This window comes from Nannospalax galili, unplaced genomic scaffold (genome assembly GCF_000622305.1).
Source record: "Nannospalax galili isolate Female #2095 unplaced genomic scaffold, S.galili_v1.0 scaffold1224, whole genome shotgun sequence".
In the NCBI taxonomy this organism is placed as follows: domain Eukaryota; kingdom Metazoa; phylum Chordata; class Mammalia; order Rodentia; family Spalacidae; genus Nannospalax; species Nannospalax galili.
Genome location: NW_008351701.1, coordinates 93843 through 115869, shown reverse-complemented (window position 1 = coordinate 115869; position 22027 = coordinate 93843). Strand labels below are relative to the sequence as shown.

General features: G+C 44.6%; 1 protein-coding gene across 3 annotated transcripts in view; it reads right to left on the bottom strand.

Moving 5' to 3' along the window:
* Tmbim6 (transmembrane BAX inhibitor motif containing 6) overlaps positions 1-4851 on the bottom strand; it is a 28753-nt gene extending 23902 nt beyond the window's left edge. The window contains exon 1 of one of the 3 annotated variants that reach the window (XM_008848750.3): positions 4745-4851. The gene's annotated coding sequence lies outside the window, so the exon portion shown is untranslated. Of the gene's footprint in view, positions 1-4085; positions 4377-4399; positions 4508-4744 lie in introns of those variants that run through there. The other 2 variants (XM_008848751.3, XM_017802088.2) reach the window with 2 other exon arrangements.
* Between the last annotated feature and the right edge of the window lie 17176 nt (positions 4852-22027).

Genomic DNA, 22027 nt, shown 5'->3' with positions numbered 1-22027 from the left:
ACAGAGTCATATTTTGACTGGTCCAAGGAGCCCACGCGCACCAATATACTTTTGAATTGATTGGTTATGAGGGATGCAGCCTTGGAGGTTTCTCATTGGTGGGTGTTACTCTCAGGACTATGGAATGTGCTGTTATCTGTGGGGCCAGGAGTCTCCGTTTCTACCTTATAAGGCTGTTACATGCCCAGGCTTGCTTAATCTATAGCCTCCTGGGGTGGGGGTGGTAGGTGGAGGTCACAACATGCCTGGGCATATCCAGACTTGCCTGAAACAGCTAGTCAAAAATGGGGTCAATACAGTTTGTCCTTTCAGCCAAACAAGCATTTTACAGAAGCGAAAAAGAGCAATTAGTGGTGGCCTCAGGAGAGGGCCAATGAGGAGGGTTCCACGAGGAGGGTTTCACATCCTCATCCTAAAAATGAAAGATTATCTAATAAGGTTCAAGCCTTTAAAAAGAGAAAACAACAAAAACACCATCAACCACCACCACCACTACTACCACCACCAAACAAAACACCCACAACTTACAATGGCTGGGGACACAGCTCAGTGCTGAGGGCTTTCTTATTATGTACAAGGCCCTGCATTCATGCCCAGCACCACAAAAAGAAAAAAACCCTACAATTCTATTTTAACACTCATAATACAATACAGCTGATCTCCAAACCTACCCCAACTCCTACACATGTGCCCACATACAATATACAAAAAGAAATGTCATTTTAAAAGAGAGAATAAGACAGCAATTTTTCAGTCATTCTTACCACTGAATAGTTTTCAGCCTCTGTATAACCATGACCTTAGCACAGAGATGCTGCAAGTGTAGTTCTATTAAATCCCTTGCACCAAAATGAACAACCACCAAAAATGCAATTCCTGTTCCTTCTGAATCCTGTTACTTCCTTAGTTGCATGACACAAAGCAAACTTCTGGACTAAACCTCATTGTATGTCAGTTCTATCATTTGCAAAATAGTAATATACAATAGTCTTTACAGGACTTAATACTAAGTGGGATAATACAAAGCTCACTGCATGTTTATCAAAAAGTCTGGTTTCTGAAGACATTTATCTAGGCCTGCTTTACATATAGCATGTTAACAGTTTAAAAATATATATAACTCTCAGCCAGGCATGGTGGCGCACATCTTTAATCCCAGCACTTGGGAGGCAGAGGAAGGCGGATCTCCATGAGTTCAAGGCCAGCCTGGTCTACACAGTGAGTTCCAGAACAGCTGGGGCTGCAGGGAAACCCTGTCTTAAAAAGCCCCCCCCCCAAAAAATAACTCAGTAGCAACATCATAAAACGTTTAATATTTCTCTAAATCAGAGTGAAATTAAATTTTACATGGGGGGGTATCCTAAGGAAGCAAACTGAAATTTAAAGATCTTGATAAATTCCTTACTGGTTAAAATTATCGTTATTTAAATGGTATAGCTTTCCTCTGACACATGTACATTGTACCTCTTGTCCCACAGGGCTACAGGTGCTTTGAGACTGCTAATAAGTTGACAAGGTTGAGGGTTTGTTAAAGTTAAATGTTCATTAGCTTGATAAGTTTTCCTGCTACCCTAGGAGGTACATCAGCTCAGCTTCAGGACAATCTAAACAATTCTGTTTCAAAGAGGGCTACATCACTAGGAGACCAAAAGTCTAGCTCTCTTAACTTGGACCAAATTTCCTGGGTAAGTAACACTGCATCCACCTCTGGAGAGGACTGCCTTGGAACCAGAACAGTAATTAGTAGAGATGGAATGCCCAGTACTATCTATCAAAATTATTTTTGTACTTAATTTGACTCTGAAATTACTGCATCTGTCTCTAAAACCACAACTATTTAACAGAAGTGAATCATAAGGCGGCCTCAATGTCTGAAACACCAGCAATCCCTTCCCACTAACCCCATTCAGCCCAAATGAGAACAAGTACAAATTAGGACCAACATACACACTTCATCTTCACCTTCAAGCTCTTTTCCCAAGTTTTTTTGGATTCTAGTTACTTATGTAAGAATGGCCCCTTCAGAGAGCTGAGCTGGCATCTGATACAGCCTGGTTACTTCCACCTACAAAGTAGTTATCTCTAGAGCAAATCTAGATCCCATTATCAGAATGAGTCCTGCAACCTCAAATCAACTTTCCTCAGCTAGATCAGAGTGGAACCTAACTCAAGGGATCACTCAAATGGCCCTCAAACACAATTCATTCTCTAGTCTTTCTCTCTGGTCTTGAGTAACTGATTTGGGAAATGTTTATTACCATGACACTTGGTTAGAAATTCTGTTAGAACAAAACTGGGAGAAATGGAAGAGTCCACAGCCAAGTCAAAGAAACAAACATTTCTAAGAACATCTTGGGACTGTTCAGTGGTTCAAAGGAAATTAATACCCTTGGGTAGTTTATGAAATAAAGTGAAATTCTTCAGGCCAGTGGCATTATTTTCTACAACAATACTTATCAATTTGGTCCAGGATGTTCAGGGACAGGATTCAAGATGGTTGAAATGGGCTGAAGAGATGGCTTATCTACCAGAGGACCCACATTTTATTTCCAGCACCCACATGGAGGCTAACCATCTGTAACTACAGTTCCAGGGGATCCAATGCCCTCTTTTTTCCGAATCCCAGTACCCACATGGCATCTCTAATTTCAGTTCCAGGGGATCTGATGTCCTCTTCTGACCTCAGAAGGCACCACACAGTGCAGGCATAATACTCATACACATAAAATAAAAATAATTTTTTAAAAAGATGGTTGACTTAATATAGCAGGAGCCAGGTATCATGGTACACACCTTTAATCTCAGCACTCAGGAGGCAGAGCCACGAGGATCCCTGAGATTAAGGCCAGCCTGGTCTATGTGACAAGTTCCAGGCCAGCTGGGACTACAGGACTACAGGGAAACCCTCTCTCAAAAAAAAAAAGTAAACAGCAGGAGGAAAAAAAAAAAAAACCCCACAAAAAACAAGTAATTTGTAATCTAGTTATTTAATTAAATTTATTAAAGTGTTTGATTTGCTGGCTTAGTTGTTAAATTGTGGATTCTAAGCTATAACCCCAACCATCATCACATTTAATCCATGAAGGACAAGGATGAGCCCAGCTTTTTTTTTTTTTTTTAATAATGGCAGGGTAACAGTGGCTAGAAAACTGGATTTGGACTTACAAACCCTGCCCTTTTCAACCAGAACCATTTTAATCAGACTGGTCTTCTGACTTTACAGTTTCACCCCACAGTAGAAAAGTAAGCTTTCATTAAGGCAGTTACAGAATTCCCCAAACACTTGTCTGGAGTCCTCTGCACTTCTACAAAGAACATGAACTGTATCTGTAAGGGGACGCCGGATACTAGAAAGGCTAAGTTATACGAATTCATTTTCTTGAACTTCCTGGTCTTGAGGAGGGTAAGGCTTCCTTCAAGATCAACAGTAGGGTGGGGAGCGAAGAAAAGGTACCACAAGATGAATGGAAGGGACCTTGCCATCCGAATTACTGATCGCAATTCTCGGGATTCAGTCCCTACTGCAGGAAAAGGCAGAATCTAAATGTCAACATATTCGTGAAGTCAGACCACCACGACCAACTTAGACAAAGAAACACCAAAGAAAGCAAATGTAACAATTACAGACTTATTGCAGAAGCCATGGAAAATGTGGTTATACAATTCAGGTCCATCTTTCTTGAACCAAATCTTAAACTACCCATGAAAGCCTAAAGATAACCATAAATAAATATCACGAAGTAACTGAAAGTCTGCCACAAACCTTTAACCTTAAGATTCTTGTCTGCGCTGAATTCAGGCAGTCAGCACTTTTAATGAGTTACACATTCACAAGTCGATGTGAAACTAGACGAAGAGTCTCAAGGTCAAAGTGGTTTTTGTTGTTTGGTCAACAGAAGCCTGACTGGACGCGGAACACAACGTGACCCGGCAGAATTTTTTTTTTTTTAATATAAAAAATACCAAAGCCTACTTATCACAGCGCCAGTCTGTCCAAGAAAACAATCGCCCATCGCCGCCCTTCCTGGGCGGACTTTGGGACGACGCCCACAGGGCTCCGGACCAAGCAGCCCGGGCCACCTCACCTGTCCAAAGGTGACCAGTCGGCGGGGAGTGGGGCTGCTCCGTGGGGCGGGAACGAGGCCGCGCACCCGTGCTCCCCTCCGGCCTCGGCCTCGACCGTTGGCTTCGAGGACAAGTAATCGCGCCCGTCACAGGCGAGTGTGACATCACCGGGCCGCCGTGACGGGGCAGTCTGCCTGGCCTGGCCGCCAACTCGAGCCGCAGACGCCGCCGGCCCACTCCGCCCAGGCGGCGGCCCCGAGGACGTGCAGCGGAGCCGGGACCGCTGGGTGGGGCGATGGCGACCACTAACAACCCAGCTTTCGCTTTCTTTTACCTGAGGAGGAGGCGGGGGACGCCGTGAGTTCAAGCGGTGAACCCGGAGCCCTGAACTGGACAGAGGAGGCGAAGGGAGGAAACAACGGAAGCCAACAGGGGTAGTACAGAGGCCCCTGCAGCGGAACCCCCGCCCGAACGCCCCGGAGACCCCGCAGCCTCGCCGCCGCCGGTGCAGCTGCGCATGCGCCGCACTCGTTCTGTCGCGGCCAGGTTCCCCTCAGCGTTTACACAGAACGGGCCGGGCTCCCAGAGGGACGGATTTGTCCCGAAAACGAAAGCTACTCCCACTCCTGCTCCCTCTCTCCCTCATTCCCGGGTGGCCTCGTCCGAGCTTCGCACGTACCTTCCTGGGCCGCCTCTTGAGAGCCTCTCCGCTCTACCAACACCGGATGTGCTCTGAGCCTCGCAGGGTTGGCGCAGGAACTCTACCCCCGCCCGCCCTCCAGGAGAAGCCCCGCCCATGCCAGCCCTCATTGGCCGCTGGCTGTACTGCTGCCTCTCCGTTGGCTGTCCGTTCGGAAACAGCGGCTGCTTCCGTTAGTCATTAGCTAATGTCCTTGTCCATCAAGACTCTGGCCACCAAGCGCCATCATAACAACAGGCCTCCGCTTTCCTCCCTCCAGGAACGCAGGATGGCTGCTTACCGCCCCCTCTAGTGGAGAAAGTGGAGTGGGACAGGCCGGGCCTCGGCCCCGCGAGTCGGATGCCCACGACCCTGCAACCGCAGCGCTTCCCAATCCCACCGTGCTGGCCTTAGGCTTCTGGGGAACGCTGGCGAGAGAAAGCGGATCATGCCAGAAGATAACGGCGTTCTAGCTTCAGAGCACCTTTGCAGGCCCACTCTACAGGAACCCAAGGACCCCCAGCATGGAGGTCACTCTCTAAGGCTAAGATGGGGGGTCGGGGGGGGGCCCAGCTACATAGCTTGCAAGGACCACGTCCCCACCCAGTGTCTGGGGAAAGTGGGTGGTTCTTTATATTTACCTAGGCTCTTCAAGTCGGGTGTGGAGACGTGGCCTTGGGGTCCCAGCAGCAGCCTCTTTGGAGACCCTACTAAGGGAGAAGAGGGAGAGGAGGGGGAAAGGAAGAGGAAAGGGGGGAGGGGAGGAGGGAGAGGAGAGGGAGGGGGAGGGGCGAGGAGAGGAAGGAGAGAGAGGAGGGCAGGGGCGGAGGGGGAAGGAAGAAGAAGGGGGAGGGGAGGAGAGGGAGGGAAGGAGGAAAGGAGAGGAGGGGGGAGTGAAGGAGGGGGAGGGGCGAGAAGAAGGAGGAGAGAAGGGAGAGGAGGGGGAGGGGAGGAAGAGAGGGAGGGGGGAGAGGAAAGGGGGAGAGAAAATCCTCCCATTCTGGAGGAGGCAGGAAGATCTGAAATTATTCCTGGCCTACCTGAACTAAACAGGGTCCTTCCTCACAGAAATTAATTACTTAAAATTAACAAAAAGTCAAGAAATTAAAGTTAAGGAAGAAAAGGGGGGGGAGACCACAGGCTCTTTACACACAGAGAGAGAGAGAGAGAGAGAGAGAGAGAGAGAGAGAGAGAGAGCTGCCCAATGTGGTGGCCCACACCTGTAATCCTAGCACTTCAGAGTGAGAAGCAAGAGGGTCACCACCAGGTCATTGCTAGCCTGAGTTACACAGCAGGATGTTCCCTATTTGGAACAATTAATCAAAATAAACAAGCATTAAAATATCTAAAATTAGGGGCTGGAGAGATGGCTCAGTGGTTAAGAGCACTGACTGCTCTTGTAGAGGACCCCGGGTTCGATTCCCAGTACCCACATGGCAGCTACCAGCTATCCTTAACTCCAGTTCCAGGGGAATCCGGTGCCCTCTCTTGACCTCTGAGGCATGGCTCACATACATGCGGGCAATACACTCATACACATAAAATAAAAATATTAAATAAAATATATTTAAAAGAAAAAATTATTATTATTATTTTGTCTTTTTGAGACAGGGTCTCCCTGTAGCCCCAGCTATCCTGGAACTAACTATGTAGACCAGGCTGGCCTTGAACTCACAGAGATCCACCTGCTTCTGCCTCCCAAGTGCTGGGACTAAAGATAGGCATGCCTGACTATGTTAGTATTTTTTAAGGATATGGAGTCTCACACTTGCTTCAAAGAGTCAATTAAAATTTTTGACTTTTTGTGTAATAGTGTTTTGTCTGCACGTGTGTACATGCACCATGTGCATACAGTGCCAAAGGAGGCCGGAAGAGGGCATCTGGGTTGCCTGGAACCTGAGTTAGCCACCATGTGGCTACTGGGAATTGCACCTGAGTCCTCTGCCAGAGCAACCAGTGCTCTTAACCACTGAGCCATCTTTCCAGCCTCCAAAGTGACAATTTTTTAAATTAAGATAAAATAAAATTCACTTTTTAAAAATACACATTTCAGGGCCGGGCATGGTGGTGCATGCCTTTAATCCCAGCACTTGGGAGGCAGAGGCAGGCAGATCTCTGTGAGTTAAGGCCAGCCTGGTCTACATAGCGAGTTCTAGGACAGCTGGGGCTACAGAGAGACCCTGTCTCAAAAAGACAAAAAAAAAAAAAAAGGAACGGTCTTCTTATTTCTGTTCAAAGCACCAAGCCCTTGTCCTTGAATACCCTGCCAGTGAAGCAAAATGTTTGGCAGGCATCATTTGCTCATCAAACCTATCTTTCTTGCTATGTTTCCCACCTGAGGCAATAAGTATACAGATATCTAACTGCTTGATGGGAGAAAATAAGAAGGGAAGGAACAAATAATCTTAAATTGTCATTTAAGGCAATCAACTCTTGCTAACATCAGCACTGGATTTTAGGTCCTTTTATAATTTTATTTTTTAAATATTTTATTATTTTTGGGTTTTATGTATATGAGTGTATTGCATCATGTGTGTAAGTGCACCTGTGTCATGCAATGCCTGCAGAGGTCAGAAGAGGGCTTTGGATTCCCCTGGAACTGGAGTTAACTGACAATTGTTAGCCACCATTTGGATGCTGGGAATCGAACCTAGGTCCTCTGCAAGAGCAGGCAGTGCTCTTAACTGCTGAGCTGTATCTCCAGCCCCCTTACAATTTTATTTTGTTTCATAATTCAAAACATTTAAATTAGTTTCCAAAGAAATAATTTTCAATATAAGATTTTCATACATCTTTCATTTTATTGGTTATCTTTTATAATCTTATGAGATTTAAACCCACACAGTGGGCCAACAGAAATGGTTCAGTGTGTAAGGAAGCTTGCCCCAAGCCTGATGACTTGAGTCCAATGCCTGGAACCCATATGATGGAAGGAAAGAACTGACTCCTGCAGGTTGTCCTTTGACCGCCATACATTGCCATGGCACATGTGGGCACATATACACACATACTAAATAAACACACTAAACACACACATAAATATACATATAAATAATACATACACAATAAATAAATGCAATAAAAAATTTAAAGCCCACATGATTCTTAAGAGTGTGCTTTATCTTATTCCCTTAGTTTTTCCATATCTATTTTTAGGTTCCTATTCCATCTGCTAATCTCAAGGTAACTTTCCTGGCCTGGCACTTGGTTTTTAGTAATCATAAACTCATGCTCAGAAAATGGTCCAAGGAAACGTGCTTTGTAGAAGTGTCCAGGAAATGGCTATCACCCAGCCTTCTCTGGAAATTCTTAGTATGCAGACATCCAGACTAAAGTTAGGAGCTACATGTAGATTCACATGTAACCAACCATTATTTGCCTGGGCTGGGGGGTTGACCCAGGATGTGGGACTCGTGAGCGCCAAAGTCCACTGCTAGAACTGGACAGGCAAACAGAATGACTGGCCGCCCTAAACTTGGGGCAATCGGGGTGGAAAGTTAGGAGGAGAAGACAGCAGAAGGAGAGAAGAAAGCTGGGTGAGCTTCTCCCACAGAAATGAATTTGGAGGAAAATCCTGCTGGATTTTCAATCATTTCAGAGAGCATGGATGTGAATTGCAGGGTGCAAAAATTAAAGGCCTTTGGAAAGTCTTATGCTTTGTATCTTCTTCATAGTTGTAATTTGTGACCCTTATGTGTGACCTATTAGCAGAATTACAGCCCTTGTGATTATAGGTTGTTTTAATCTTCTTTTTAAGTCAGGCATGGTGCTATGCGCCTGTAGTTCCAGCTACTCAGGAGCTTAAAGTGGGAAGATCAGCCTGGGCAACATATGGAGACCCCAAACCTCTTTTTAAAAAAAATATATTTTATTTATTTTTATTTTTTAATATTTTTTATTTATTATTTTATGTGTATGCGTGTATTGCCAGCATGTAGGTAAGTGCATCCGTGTTGTGCAATGCCCGCGGAGGACAGAAGAGGCTGCGGATCCCCTGGAACCGGAGTTAGGACAGTTGTTAGCTGCCATGTGGGTGCTGGGATTCAAACCTGGGTCTTCTACAAGAACAACCAGTGTTCTTAACCGCTGAGCCATCTCTCCAGCCCCAACCCCAAACCTCTTTTTAAAAAAAATTTTTTTTTTTTCTGCTGGGTGTAGTGGCACAAGCCTTTAATCCCAGCACTCTGGAGGCAGAAACAAGCAGATTCTGTGAGACTGAGGCCCCAGCTGTCCTGGAACTCACTATGTAGACCAGGCTGGCCTTGAACTTGAACTTACAGAGATCAGCCTGCCTCTCCTCCTAGGTGCTGGGATTAAAGATGTATGCCATCACACTGGGCCTTTCATCACTATTTTCAAGTCCCAACCACACTGCTGACCTCCTCATCTGCTTTCTCTGGTCTGCCTCTGTCCTGTTGGGCAGGTAGAACAGGCAGTAAGCATTGTGTGAGCCTTGCTCCCTATCCTGTCTCCTGTAGCCAGTTCAAACTTGATCTTCCAATGACTACTGATGTTACATGTCTTATTTGTCATCTGCATGGAACATTTTTTCATATGTGTGTGTGTTTGCAGCTGCTCTTCTAGGAGGTACTAGGGATTGAACCTAGGGCCTTGTGCATGCTAGGCAACATCCTAATCCTCCCTTGTGGCTTGTTTTTAGTCCTTTTTTTTGTGTGTGACAGGGTCTCTCTATAGTCCCAGCTGTCCTGGAACTCACTATGTAGACCAGGCTGGCCTTGAACTCACAAAGATCTGCCTGCCTCTGCCTCCCAAGTGCTGGGATTAAAGGCATGCACCACCACACCCAGCTTAGTCCTCTTTTTTAAAAAATTTTATTTATTTTTATTTTATATGTGTATTGCTTGCATGTAGGTAAGTGCACCGTGTCGTGCAATGCCATCAGAGGTCAGAAGAGGCTGTCAGATCCTCTGGAACTGGAATTACGGACAGTTGTTAGCTGCATGTGGGTGCTGGGATTCAAACCCGAGTCTTCTGCAAGAACAACCAGTGTTCTTAAACACTGAGCCATCTCTCCAGCCCCGTTTTTAGTCCTCTTAACAGTACCTTTTAAATGTCATTCATAATCCACACATGGTGGCTCACACCTGTAATTCCAGCGTTCAGGAGACTGAGGTAGGAAGAACATCATAAATTCAAGATTCACCTAGGCTACAGAGTGAGTTCTCAGCCAGCTCGACTGGAGTGAGACCTGTCTGAGAAACAACAACAACAACTAAAGAGCTTTAGCTTTTCTGGGCGCTCATGCCACTTGGGAGGCTGAGGCAGGAGAATCCATATGGGTTTAAGGCCAGCCTGAGCTGTAGAGTGAGAACTTGTCTCAAAAATAAAGAGTTTAAAAAAAAAAAATTAGGGGACTGGGGAGAAAGTTCAATGGTTAAGCATACTGGCTGCTCTTGCAGAGGATGCAAGTTTGGTTCACAGCACTCACGTGGCAGCTAACAATTGTCCATAACTCCAGTTCTAATGAATCCAATGTCCTTTTCTGGCCTCAGTGGGCATCACATGCAAAACATTCGTACACATTAAAAAAAATTAATTTAAGCTGGGCGTGGTGGCGCACGCCTTTAGTCTCAGCACTCGGGAGGCAGAGGCAGGTGGATCTCTGTGAGTTCAAGGCCAGCCTGGTCTACATAGTGAGTTCCAGGACAGCTGGGCCTACAGGGAGACCCTGTCTCAAAAAGACCAAAAAAAAAAAAATTTTTTTTTTAAATTAAAGGAGGGGCTGGAGAGATGGCTCAGGAGTTAAGAGTACTACTAATCTTCCTGAGGACCAGTTTCAGTTCCCAGCACCCACATGGGAGCTAACACCTGTCCTTAACTCTAGTTCCAGGGCATCAGATGCCCTCCTCTGGCCCTTGAAGGTATTGCAGGCTTGGTGCACTTAAATGCAGGCAAAACATTCATACACATTAAAAAAAGAAAAACATTAGTTTAGGGGCTGGTGTTGAACCATAATAGATCCTATATTTAGTATATGTAAGGCCGCTGGGCTCAATTCCCAGAAAAAAATTGAAGGCTTTTTGTTTGTTTGTTTAGACAGGGTCTCACTTTGTAGTCCTGAACTTGCTGTGTAGACCAGGCTGGCTTTGAACTCACAAAGATGTGCCTATCTCTGCCTCCCAAGTGCTATGTTAGTTTTTAATTATGATGAATACAAATATATTGTTCTTTTATATATTGCACTATTGGAATCATAGATATTTTGCCAAACCTAATAGAAAAGGATACACTGAGCAGACTACAGGTCCGCAGCAGAGACTAAAGCAGCCATGGTGAACACTGGGCAAAGGGGTGTCACAGCAGAGGAAAAGATCCAATTTCAGATAAGACAAGGGTGGACTAGCACACAAACTGTGCAGTAGATATGGGTAGTGTTCTAGTTTGTTTCTCCACTGCTGTGACAAAAGACTCTGAGGATACCAACTTGGGGAGGAAAGGTTTATTTTATCTTACATCTTCTGGGTTACAGTTCTTCACTGAGGGAGCCCAAGGTAGGAACACAGGGCAGGAACCTGGAGGGAGGAGCTGGCGCACAGGCCATGGAGGATCACTGCTTACTGGCTTGCTCCCCTAGCCCCTGCTCAGCCTGCTTTCTTATACAACACAGAACAACCTGCCCAGGGGTGGTACCACCCACAGTGGATTGGGCCCTCCCACATCACTCAAAAATCAAGAAAATACCCCACAGACATGACCATAGACCAGCCCAATTCCCTAATTGAAGCTCCCTCTACCCAGGTGTGTCAAGTTGACAGCTAAAGCTATCTAGCACAGGTAGTTAGCATTCAACATTCATTACCATCACCTAGTGTACTTTCTTATGCTTCAGAGGCTGGACAGCTAAGAATATTTCTCAGAATAACTTGCAGTGAGTTATATGTACTTGGGTCAGATTCAGAGTACAGAAGTGCGACAAAGGCCATCCTTCTGCTACTCAACTATTCCCCAAGCAAGGTTGTAGTGATGTAACATATTTCTCTAAGAGCAAGCCTGTGACACTCTAGCTTGGCAAATATTGAGAGCTGGTTGCATTAGAGTGCAGCATGGCAGTGTCCTGATACAGCTGCCAGATCCCTGAACTGCAGCTGCAGTTCTGTATTCTTAAGCTCAGTCATCAACGGAGACTCCCACAGTTTCTGACTGTACCAGTAGTGGTTTCTCTGGCAGAGCACCTCTACCATATTCTGAGCTACTCTAGACTTTCTGAAGGATTTTTAAAGTACTTACAATGTGTATATGTATGTGTGTCCTTAAAACACTCAGAATTCTATTTCCCGTATGATCCTTGAGTGATACAAACAACTGTGATGTATCTGGGAGGAATAACAATGAACAAAAGGTCTCATATCATGTGGGATGAAGGTAAAATGTAGAAGTTACTCATGTGTTCCAAAAGTACATAACAGACATTAAGTGGGTACTATAGCTAGACAAAAGAATACCTTCCTGCCCTTGCAGCTTACACAACAGCGCGATGATTTCATGGTATGATGAAAGAGACATGTTAGGATACTATGTGCTCATGGGGATTTCCCTAGTCATATGTGGTAGAGAAGTCATGAAAGAGGTAGCCTTTAAATTTGTTTTTTAATGCATAAGAACAATTGAGCAAAGAAAAAGGACATTCTATCTGCAGAAGGGCATATTATTAAGGATGCTCCCCACTCAATATGAAGCCCTTGCTGGCCTGGAACTTATTATGTAGACTTGGCTGGCCTTAAACTTGTGGCAGTCTTCCTGCCTCTGCCTTCGGAGTGCTGGGATTACAGGCATGTACCACCAAGCTTGGCTAAGAAAGAAATGGAAACATCTGGGTTTACATTTCACCTTACCTTTCCCAAGGAAGAAATGGGAAGAGGAGAGTGTTTCTAGATACCTGAGGGAGGTTTCTGGATACACGGTGAGGGTGGTGAACGGCAATGGGAGACAGTAGTGTGGGTGGAGATAGAAGCAGGAACTTCGCTTAAAGAGATTCTGGCCTTCCTAAGAGACTGAGAGTAAGGCATCCTTAAACTGGCCTCAGCGCTTCAATCTTCATGATTCGCTCCCTCAGGAGAGAACCAGAATGATAGGAAAATTTGAAACCAAAGTTTAGGTTCAGTGCCAGGGTAACCACTTACTCAATAGATGTCATTTTAATCTGTTTATTCACCTATACAATTAAGATCATATCTCCCTGTCATGTTGTAACAAATCAGACAATGGCAGACAATATTCAAAATTATAAAACATGGGCTGGCAAGATGGCTGAGTGGGTAAAGTGCTTGCTGCTAAGCCTGATGACCTGAATTCAATACCCAGAACCTACATGGTGGAAGGAGAGAACTGACTCCTCCAAATGGCATGCAAACGGCATGCACATACACAAACACATAATTTAAACATTTAATTTTTTTTGGTCTTTTTTGAGATAGGGTCTCTCTGTAGCCCCAGCTGTCCTGGAACTCACTATGTAGACCAGGGTGTCCTTGAACTCACAGAGATCTGCCTGGCTCTGCCTCCTGAGTGCTGGGGACTAAAGGTGTGTGCCACCACGCCCGGCTAAGTATTTTGCACAAAGTACCTCAAATTGTCCATTCAAATTTGACTATTTTACAAAGCAGTAATCCAGGTTTTCAGAACACTATGCATCCACCTCCCTCCAGGAAGCAGGTAGGATTCCTACTGGGCACCTAAAAGCCTAAGGGAGAGGTGGAGAAGTAAGCTTATAATTTTTTATTTTATTATTTATTCATTTATTTGTGTGTGTGTGTGTGTGTGTGTGTGTGTGTGTGTGTGTGTGTCTGCCACAAGTGTGAGTGCCTGTGCAGGCCACAAGAGGGCATTTGAGCTGAAGTTAAGTGACTGTGAGCTTCCCAACGTGGGTGTCAGGAACTGAATTTGGGTCCTCTGCAAGAACAGGAAGTGCTCTTAACCATTGAGCCATCTCTGTAGCCCCAAATACATGTGTTTTTAAAAATTACATAACACATGAGCTGGTGAGATGACTGAGTGGATAGAAGTGCTTGCCACACAAGCCTGGTGACCTGAGTTTGATCTCCAGAACCCATGGAAAGCTGGAAAGCTGGATGGAGAGAACTGACTCTGATCTCTACAAGTGTGTTGTGGCACACATGTACTCCCACCACATGCACAATAATACATAAAAATTTTAAAAAAATTATCCAGGCATATTAGTACATGCCTTTAATGCCAGCACTTAGGATGGAGACATGGAAACCTCACAGACAACCTGAGCACACACATACTTGGCTTAATTTTCCAGTTTAAAGTATATTTCTCAATCCAGATATGGAGATTTACACCTTTAATCCTAGCACTTTGGAGGTAGAGGCAGGCAGATCTCTGTGAGATCGAGGCCAGCCTGGTCTGTCTAGAGAGTTCAGGCCAGCTGGGGCTACAGGAAGACCTTGTTTCAACCCCCCACCAAATAAAAATTAAAACACTATAAAATGTTTCTTACTATTATTTATCTGATAGATAACTAAGTCTAGTTGATTCAGGTATGACTCTTGCCTGTATTCCTGTTTACCCCCCTGCTCTGACTTGGTTCAGCTCTTCTCCATATCATTTCTGTACACTTTTCTGGGCTCTGAATGCTTCTTCAGAAATCTTCCCAAAGAATGTCCTTAAAAACTATCTAGGGCCGGGCGTGGTGGTGCACACCTTGTAGTCCTAGCACTTGGGAGGCAGAGGCAGGCGGATCTCTGAGTTCAAGAGTTCAAGGCCAGCCTGGTCTACATAGTGAGTTCCAGGATAGCTGGGGCCACAGGGAGACCCTGCTTCAAAAAAACTAGGAGCTGGGGGTGGTGGCAAACACCTGTAATCTTGGGAGCATCATAAGTTGAAGGATAGCCTGGCTCACATAGGGAGACTTTGCCTCAAACAAGCACCCTAACTTGGACACAGGACTATCTACAAAAAGAATGTAAATTCTTCAGCTGGCTACAAGATCTCCCTTGACTTGGTCCAACCTGCCTCTCTAGCTTTTAACTCTTGTCCTCTTACTATATACTCTGTACTTTAGCCTAATTAAATTTCTTACTATTGCTCAACATCCCACACCTCTCATAGCTCTTCATCCCCCCATCCCATAATTCCATTTCCCTCCTTGGTCCCCATTTCTTTCCTAACCTTCTCCACAGTCTTCTCACTTTCCCACCTGGCTCATATATATTCACTCTCCAGCCTATCCCAACTGCCATCTTTTCTCCAAAGCCTTCCTCCAGAGCTTTGTCTCTGGTTTTCTAATTCTTTATATATGTGTATGTCTATGCATGGGTATGTGCATGTGAATACAAATGCCCTTGGAAGCCAGAGGCATCACATCCCCCAGGAGCAGGAGTTATAAGCAGCTATGAGCTACCTGATGTGGTTGCTGAAACTTGGGTAGAGCAGTCCGTGCTCTTAACCACCCAGTCATCGCTCCAGTTCAGCTTTGTCTGTTTTCTCAGTAGCACTAGTATACATTTCTATTGCACACTCATCACACATTAGTTTGAGAGCTTCTTCTAGACTTTGAGTACCTGGCAGAAATACACCTTTTCATCGCTGGATCTTCATTACTATTTGATACAAATGACATTTCCAGCTGAAGAAAAGAATTCATTTGAATCATTGGAGATGGGCGAGAAAGAAAAGGTAGATTAAAGGGGCATTAAGATTTGGGGATTATTATACAGATTCTTTAATACAGGGGGGTATTGAATATAGGTTAGCAGGGAGTTTACAGTGAAAGCAGTAATGAACCCCAGAAGATCCCCAGGGTATTTAAGACGTGGTTAAGTGTAAGCAACCAAAAACAAAAATAAATGCTGGTAACTAAGAGTCCACACAAGAATGAAGGCACTGCTGTTAAATGTCCATCAAGAGTCTCTTTCTGCTAGATGTTACTTGAGAATCCATGATAAATTAGTGATGGAATACTTCCCCTTTTGAATTCTCAATTTTTGTCTAGTAAGAGTCTACAGTTTGTCATAACACCTCTGCTCTGGGAGTGTCTGTCAAAGGAACTGGGAAAGTGTATGTCTGGGGCAGAGGAGAAGGAAAGGATAGGATAAGATGTGAGTTGGTTTATTTGTCCAGCTGATGAGAGCCCTCACAGGCAAGGGTTTCAGTGGTCTGAAAAGACACTTTTTTGGTTACAAAAAGCAAAAATATAATGCAGATTGATTTAGAAAAAGGTGAATTTAGCAGTTTTAATAGCATTTATATGCTGATGATTTACAAATTATTATTGCCAGGCCCGGTGTGGTGGCTCACACCTTTAATCCCAACACTCAGGAGGCAGAGGAAGGCGGATCTCTGTGAGTTCAAGGCCAGCCTGGTCTACATAGTGAGTTCTAGGATAGCTGAGGCCACAGGGAGACCCTGTCTCAAAAAGAAAAAAAATTATTATTGTCAACCTGGATCTCCAGACTCATATATAACCAACTGACTAGTGGATAGCTCTACTTAGTCAATAAGCAAATTAAACTCACATGATCAAAACTAATTCCTCATCTTCTCTCCCAACTTAACCAAACATACTCCTCTCATAATCCTCCTTCAACTGATGAAAATCTGACCTTCCCAGTTGCTCAGGGTGGCTACTCAGGTCATCTTCATTTAAGCTGGCAAGTTCCACAGTTCTACTTTCAATTTTTATTCACTTATTTATTTAAAATTTATGTGTATGACTGTTTTGTCTGCATGCGTGTAAGTGTATCCCTGTCATGCAATGCCTGCAGAGGCAGAAGAGGGTGTCAGATTCCCTGGGACTGGAGTTTTGGGCAGTTGTAGCTACCCTGTGAGTGCTAGGAATCAAACCAGGTCCTCTGCAAGAGCAGCCAGTGCTCTTAACCATTGATCCATCTCTCCAGCCCCTGTTTCTACTTTCAAATCTATCAAGAATCTGACCATTTCTCTCCACCTCATACCTACCTACCATCTTGGCCTAAAACACTATCATCTGTCAACAAGATTGTCCTAGCCTCCTAACTGATCTTCCTTCCCATATCTCTATTCAGTTTGTTTTCAATGCAAGAACCAGAGTTTGCCCTTGGAGAAACCCCGAAGTTCTCACAGTAGCCTGAGGTGGCCTACATATGGCTCTGGTTGCTTTTCTGGCCTCATCTTTCACTATTTTTTGCCTTGCTCATTGTACTTCAGCATCTTCATTGTTTCTCTGTCACAGCATGTGATGGCTGTTCTCTCAGTCTGGATAACTCTTCCTCAGATACCCACATGACTTTCAGATCTTTGCCCAAGTACTCTCACCGGGCATTTCTTAGCCATTTTTTTTTTTTTTTGAGACAGGGTCTTGTTTTGTATCCTTGACCTAGTGTTGTGTTGCAGTCTGTTATTGGTCTAGTGGTTAAGACTGGATTCATTTCCCCAGCCAATTAAAGAATTAAAAGACAAGAAAAATCTCAGATTAGCAGAGAGCAACAGGCACACAAACTTACTGAAAGATGAAGATTCTACACACTTTCACCCAGAGAGAAAAATCTCTCCACAAGTGGAGAAGGGATTTGGAAACCAAAAATCCAAAACTTCCCCGGGAGGGTCTGAGTTTTTAAAGGTTTCTGTGGTTTCCCTCCCCTAATTTTGGATTGGACAACTTGAACAAAGAAGAGAAGGCTGATAGGTTTATGGCTTTAAATGAGAAAGTGTCCAGGTCCTCCCTTGGTCTTATCTGAATTGGTAGAAAGAGGACTCTGTTGGTTAGAGGAGGAGCCCCCAGGCCTTGTCTCAGACCAAGAAGCAACAGGAAGTGTGCTACTATTATTCATTAGTGACCCTCTTTGCTTATTAGGGATTAGTCCCTTACAGCACAGCTATGGTACACACTAAGATGACCCCCTTCTTAGCCTGTCTAGTGCTGGGGTTACATCTGGATTTCAGGGTTTTTTTTTCCATCCTTTTTAGTTTTTGTTTTTTGGGGTTTTTGTTTGTTTGTTTGCTTTTTGTTTTGTTGTCTTTTTTAAGACATGGTCTCCCTGTAGCCCCAGCTGGCCTGGAACATGCTATATAGACCAAGCTGGCCTTGAACTCACAGAGATCTGCCTGCCTCTGCCTCCCAAGTGCTGGGACTAAAGGCATGTGCCACCATGCCCAGCCATCACCCATTTTAGTTTTAGGTTGCTTTTTCTGTTTTGTTTTTCAATATTTTATTATTTTCTATTTTGTGTGTGGGTGTATTGCCTGCATGTGTGTAAATGTACCTATGTTATGCAATGCCCACAGAGGTCAGAAAAGAGCATTAGATTCTCTGGAACTGGAGCTATGGACAGTTGTTAGCCACCATGTGGGTGGGAATTGAACCTGTGTCCTCTGTAAGAGCAGCCAGTGCTCTTAATCTCTGAGCCATCTCTCTAGCCTCCACTCTTTTTAGTCTTTTAAAAAATTATTTTTTATGTGTATCAGTGTTTTGCCTGCATACATATGTGTACCAAGTTGGTGCAATGCCCATAGAGGCCAGAAGAAGGCATTGGAACTGGAGTTATAGAGGGTTGTTAGTTGCTATGTGGGTGCCAGGAATTGAACCTGGTCCTCTGTGCCAGCAGTCAATGCTCTAAAGTGCTGAACCATCTTCCTAACCCTTCGCCTTACTTTTAAAAAGAAGTATGTATGTATGATTGTGTATGATATATGTATGTGAGTGTAGGTGTGTGTTGTATGGTGCAGAGGACAACTTTCAGGAATCAGTTTTCTCCTTTGATCTGGGGATGAAACTCAGATTGTGAGACTCCCCTTTCCCTGTTTTTGTTTGTTTGTTTTTGTTTTGGGACACAGGGTCTCACATTTTAGTTCAGACTGTCCTTGAACCCACAGTGATTCTCCTGCCTCAGTCTCCCATGTGCTGGATTACAGATGTGAGCCAGTACACCTGTTTTAGTGGAATTTTTACGGTTTTCATACAATATGTTTTGATTATAATTTAGATCCCCTATCTGCATCTCCCATTTTTACCCCCTCCCAAATTAATGTACTCTATTATATATATTAAGGTCTATAGTGTCTAATTTGTGCCCCCAACTATCCTTTCATGTCTATCCATCTACTGGAGTCTGGTGAACCTATGAAGAGGCTCACCCTTGAAAGAAATTGAGGCTCCCTTTCCCAGCAGCCATCAGTTTTCAATACTTCCTCAAGTAGGCTTGGGGTTTCTTACCTACTTCCCCACATCTATGCCGAGATTTTGTCTGCTTTGAGCTTACATGGGTCTTGGTGCATGCTGTCACCATTGCTGTGGGTTCATATGAGTAATTGACTGGCTCTCTGGAAAACTATTTCCTTGTGGTCATCCACCACCTCTGGTTCTTACAGTCTTTCTGTCCTCTCTTCCACAGTGACCCCTGAGCCTTGGGTAGAAGTTTGATATAGATGTCCTATTCAGGGGTAAGCACTCTGTCTCCTATTCTCTGCACATTGGTCAGTTGTGAGTTCCTGTGTTAATCACTATCTGCTGTATAAGGGTGCTTCTCTTTCTCTGCTGACAGCTGAGAGATGCATTAATCTATGGGTATAACCCAAAGTCATTAGGAGTCAGTTTAATACTATATCTATTTAGCAGAAAACTAGTATTCGGCTGTCCCCTATGTCCTGTGACTCATTTAGCCTTAAGTTCCTAGATCTAATATCAGTGTCAGGTATGGGCTCCATCCTATGAAGGTGACCTTAAAACCAATTAGAAAGTGGTTGGCTACTCCCATAGTATTCATGCCACTATTGCACCAGTGGGAATATCTTGCTAGGTCAGTTGTTGTTGTAGCTCGTAAGAGTCACAGTTGGGTGAGGTTGATGATTAATTTTCTCTTCAGGTAGCATGCATAGCACCTTCCAGTGCCAGCCAGAAAATATGAGGCTTTGAAAACAGCACCAGCTTGGTTTCTCCTTATCTGTTCTATAGCTCATGTAAGTAATGTCTTCAGCAATAGGGACTTACTGTGCCAAGGACAGGGGCAATGGCCAGTGTTGTTTGAGGGTTAGAGTTTCAAGACAGGGAGTCCATTCCTGGCACTGGGTTTTTATTTTGTTAGCCTATGGTGTATGGTAGAGACAATGTCCCTTTGTTATATGGTAACTCCTTTTAATCTCTTTTTATAAGGTATATGCATATATTTTAGGAAGCTTCTATAGTAGTAGGTTTCTGGGTTTTTTTTAAACTAGATAGGTTTTTAAATTTTTTTTTTTGGTCTTTTTGAAGCAGGGTCTCCCTGTAGCCCCAGTTGTCCTGGAACTCACTATGTAGACCAGGCTGACCTTGAACTCACAGAAATCCACCTGCCTCTGCCTCCCAAGTGCTGGGACTACAGGCGTGCGCCACCACGCCCGGCTAGGTTTTTAAATTTTTATTGGTGCATATTCATTGTACATAGTGTTGAACTTCATAAAGACAACTCCAGTTTTTATCTTTACTAACTCTGATCATTAATACACATTTTATTTAGGTTATCTACCTCTCCTAGACAGAATGCAAATGGCAAGAGGGCAAATGTGCCCCTTTTGTTCACAGACGTATCTTCAATGCCCAGAGTGGCATCTGACATACAATATGCTATTCAACCAATATTTGTTGAATGAATGAATGAAACATCTGGGTGGCACCTTTGGGGAACGTTAGCTCCAGGTTTTCAGCAATGTCATTAGAATTTTCTTGATCTTTTGGGGTTTTCTTTCCCCTCTGCATTGGTTTCATTCTCCAGCAGGTTTGAGGAGTGGTGAGTAATGGTAAGGTGAGCAAGATCAGCTACAGGTTTACATTCTAACAATACAGCAGCCCAAATGAGAAAGCCTTCCCTTAAAAGACTTGGAAATTAGTCTTACAGTCTGCTGGGCTTAAGTCAATTGGCAATCTCTAAAATTGGGCAGGCTTGGGTCATGAGGCCTCTTTGAATAGGGGCAAACTCCAGCCCCACTTTGATTGCAAATAAGAACTAGTGGTTCCCTAAAAGAAGATGGGGTACTATCTCCAGAAGAAGACTAATGGAAATGACAGATGTCCACATTATCAGTGGTGACCCACCAGCCAACGAACCAGAGCACTGTTGTCCTTTCTCTCCATTTTCACAGCAGCCAAAGGAACTTTAGAATCTTTTGAAAAACATTTTATGTCAGGTGTGGTGGCATACACCTTTAATCCCAGCCCTAGGGAGGTAGAGGCAGGCAGATCTCTGTTAGTTCAAGGCCAGCCTGGTTTACATAGTGAATTTCAGGCCAGCTGGGGCTACAGGGAGACCCTATCTCAAAAAGACCAATTTTTTTTTTTTAAATTTACTGTTTTTATTTCATGTGTGTGTGTTTTGCCTGCATGTATGTAAGGGCACCCGTGTCGTGCAATGCCTCACAGAGGCTGGAAGAGGTTGTCAGCTCCCCTGGAACTGGAGTTAGGGATGGTCAGTTGCTACCATGTGGGTGCTGGGAATCAAACCTGTGTCCTGTGCAAGAGCAGCTAGTGCTCTTAATCACTGAGCCATCTCTCCAGCCTCTGAACTTCTGACCTTGATAAGGTCTTCTGCTAAATGCCTTTCACCTGTCTCCATCCTTTCTTCAAGAGCTCTTCCTCACTCCTGCGTCAACTACATCTCCCTTATGATTATTCTTTTTGAATGGAATCCTATGTCATCTAATGCCAAGCCTAGGGCTGGTGGATGGCATACAGGCTCTGGGACTTGATTCACACTGAATTCCCTGTCCTCCCTAGGGTCATAGAGCCTGTACGTTCACTTAAAATTTTTTTTTCTGAGACAGGGTCGTAGAGCCCATACATTCACTTAAAATATTTTTTTTTTTTTCTGAGACAGGATCTTGCTTTGTAGCCGTGGCTGGCTTGATACTTGCTACATAGCCCAGGCTGGTCTTAAATGGCAATTCTCTTGCCTCAGCCTCTGGAATGCTGGGCTGGGATTATAGGCATGAGCCAGCACAATCACTCTATAACAGATGCTGTGTGACTTCTAGGCCCAGAACCACCACTGCTTCCTGATCCCTTGCATCCAGACAAACCCAGTTCCTTCTCGAGGTCCCCAGGAGCCCTCTGGGCCTGGTCTGGCCCTCATCTCCCTCTGCTACCCTGGGCCTGCACAACCCCTGGCCTCTCTCCTGGTCCCCAGGAGCCCTTGGGAGCCTCTTCCCACCCCCATCTCTCTTTGCATCTCTGGGTGGCATGGCCATCAGCTGCCCCAGACCAGCATCTTTTCTGGGCCCTGCTCCCAGGCCAGTCCAAGCCCCAAATTCCTGAGGACAACATATTTCCTGGAGGGATCCAGACCTGAGGAG